This window comes from Puma concolor, chromosome D4, assembly GCF_028749965.1.
Source record: "Puma concolor isolate L17-30 chromosome D4, mPumCon1.1.hap2, whole genome shotgun sequence".
Lineage (NCBI taxonomy): Eukaryota > Metazoa > Chordata > Mammalia > Carnivora > Felidae > Puma > Puma concolor.
Window position 1 is genome coordinate 31,316,366 of NC_141679.1, and position 3,370 is coordinate 31,319,735.

General features: G+C 34.5%; 1 non-coding gene across 1 annotated transcript; it reads left to right on the forward strand.

Moving 5' to 3' along the window:
• Positions 1–969: 969 nt before the first annotated feature.
• On the forward strand, positions 970–1,076 carry LOC112868754 (U6 spliceosomal RNA). Its single transcript, XR_015243612.1, has one exon. It is a non-coding gene; the product is annotated as a U6 spliceosomal RNA (small nuclear RNA).
• The last annotated feature ends 2,294 nt before the right edge of the window (positions 1,077–3,370 follow it).

The following is a 3,370-nucleotide window of genomic DNA, read 5'->3' on the forward strand; positions in this document are numbered from 1 at the left end:
GTTATTTGGTCAGGCTTTGTAGAACTATCATTCTTTTCTGTATTGTAAGGGCGTATCAGGTTTATTCAATCAATCTTTGTGATTGATGTTCAGCTTGTCTCCAAGTTTCACTATTATAAATAATACATAGCAAACATCATTGTCCCTACATCTTTTGTATATATATGTGATTATTTCTTTGGCACAAATGTCCAAATGATAGACTTACCCAGTTAAAATGTGTACCTGTTAAATATTTGATAAATGCAAATAGTATTCAGAAAGGTTATAACAGTTTACACTGTTTCCTCACATCTATTTTAATACCAGATATCATGCATTTTTGAAAACTGATTATTAATGATGTTTAAGAAATTGCTATTCATGTTTTAATGGAAGGAAAGTGGACAAAACACATATTCACTCAACAAACATTTATGGAAAACCTGCAGTGTGACAGACATCATTTTAGATACTGGGATAATAGGCAATAAAAATTTCCACTCCTGTGTAGTTTATGATCAGGGTTGCTGTGGTCAATTAAGAAACAATGGCATACTTAAGGAGATCTAATAAAAAACACGGGCAGGGTTGATGAATCACCTGTGACTAGTGACAGTAGGGAGCCATTATCACCACAAGAACTGCTATGGAGGCAGGAAGTATTAACTACAACCTGGCAGAAAAGAGTGCACCTAAGGGAGCTGTGACCTTACTAATAGGAACATTGTGGCCAACTCAAGTCTCAGCATAAGGAGCCAAAGGTATAAACATCCAAACTTCATTTGCTTTCCACCCTCTCATGTCTTATCCCCTAATGAGAATTAACATTCCCCTACGCTGTGCAATTCTTAGAAGCGCATCCACATAGTCTCTCCTCCAGAGCTCCTTGTTAATTTTCCAGTTATATTTCTTCTTAGCCCTGGAATACCAATCAACTCACTGAGCCATTGGTCATGAATCAATATGACTCTTAACATGTCTCCTTCTGTGCTAGCTGCAGCAGCAGATATACTAAAATTGGAACGATACAGAGAAAATTAGCATGGCCTCTGAGCAAGGATGACAAGCAAATTCGTGAAGTGTTTCAAATAAAAAAAATAACAAATGTCTCCTTCCATACAAAATGAAAAATCAAATATACCTCTCAAAACTCTGTCCATAGGGAGAATTTTTCTTTACCAGAGTCTTTCAGGGTTAACTCTGAGCGGGGCTGTAATGCAGCAGCCATTCACTTCCAGATGATATCACCACACCTTGCAGACACATCTATAACCCAAGGAGGGTGTTTTTCCTCCTCTGGAAATGTCAAATGTTTATAGTGGACTTCCCATGGGGCTCTAAGGAGCATGAAGGATCAGGTGTTAAGGTAGTAGGAGTTAGTACCATGTGAGTGTGCACCACTTGCTTATACAGTTTGCTTGTATCTTCTGGTCTTGTAATTACCCTTACATTTAACAAAGGAATAGTCTTTCATACATCCAATACTTTGATTCAGTGAAATAGATTATCATGCTCATGATAGATATTTTGAGTCACATAGTCACTTGCTATCCCATGTTTAGGGAGTTTAGTCTCTATGGGGAACCCAGTAGCCCAGTAGCAAATCAGAAGCTGGTTTTCAAATGGAGGATAGTTATCATTGAAGTAAAGGCATACTTTACTCCAAAATCCTGGGAGCCTGAGCTATAGTGAGTCTTCCAATCTATGAACATGGCATGACTCTCGATTTATTTAGGCCTTTGATATTTTAATCAGCATTTTGAATTATTTGCCATATACATCCTGCACATGTTTTGTTAAACTTGTTTTAATTTTTTAGAGCAATTTTAAATAGTACCACATTTCTAATTTTCATTTCCAATTTTTTTTTTGCTAATATGTAGAAGTATGATTGATATTTATGTGTTTACTTTGTATTCAGTGATCTTACTAAACTCACTTGATACTTCTGGAATTTTTGGTAGACTCCTTGGGATTTTCTATGTAGAGAATCCTGCAATCTACAAATAAGGATAGGTTTTGTTCTTCCTTTCCAATCTTCCAATTTTGTTTTGTTTTGTTTTCTTGCATTATTGAAATGGTCAGGACTTATAGTACTATATAAATTGTTTTAGGGAAAGTGGAGACTTTTACCTGGGTCTTAATTTTAGGGGGAAAACCATTAAGACTCCAGCCATTAAGTGTGCTGTTAGCATTAGTAATTTTGTGGTTTTTTTATCAGATTGAGGAAATTTCCTTTTAATTCTAGTTTGCTGGGAGTTTTATTATGAATGGATGTTGGATTTAGTCAAATGATTTTCTGCATCAACTGATTTGAGCATATGGTTTTTCTTTAGCCTGTCAAAATGATAGATTACACTGATTGATTTTCATATATTGAGCCAGCTTTGCGCTTACAGTATAAAGTATACCTGGTTGTAGTATATCTTTCTTTTTATATATTAATGGATATATTTTGTTGAAAACTTGTGTTATGTTCATAAGGAAAATTGGACTGTAGTTTTCTTTTTTACTGTCTTTGTTTGACTTTGATATTGGCCTTATATGAGCTGGGAAGCATTCCCTCCACTTTTGTTTTCTGGGAGAGTTTGTATTGAATTGGTGTTATTTCATCTCCCCCATCCCAGCTCTGAGTATACATATACATTGTAAAATAATCATCACAATCAAGTTAACTAACATATCTATCATCTCACATAATTACCATTTTCTTTCTTTCATTCTTTCTTTTCTTTCTTTCTTTTTCTTCCTACTTGTGAGAACACTTAAAATTTACTCTCATAGCAAATTTTAAGTACACAGTACAGTTTTATTAGCTGTAGTCATATTGCTGTACATTAGATCTCCTGAACGTATTCCTCTTGCATAACTGAAAGTTTGTACCCCTTGACCAACATCTCTCCATCTCCCTCTCCTCCCAGCCTGTGGCTACCATAATTCTTATTCTCTGTTTCCATGAACTTGACTAGATTCTACACATTATTTCATCTTTAAATGTTTGGTATATTTACCAGTGAAGACAATTGTGTCTGGAGATTTCCATTTTTGGCAACTTTTTAACTACATATTCAGTCTATTTAATGTAAGACTACTTAAATGATCTATTTCATCTTGGGTGAGTTTTGTGTTTGTGGTTTTCAAGGAATTTGGCAATTTTGTGTAAGTTGTTGACTTTCTACATATAGGCTTGTTTGTATTGTTCACTTAATTTCCTTTTAATGTTTGTAGGTTCTGTAGTTAGAATTCCTCTTTTATTCTTGATATTTGAAAACTTCATCTCCCTTTTATATTTGTCAATCTTGCTAGAAGTTTAACAATTTTATCTTTTCAAAAAACCAAAACTTTTTCTATTTCCTTCTTTTTCTATTTCCTTGTGGTGGAAGCTTAG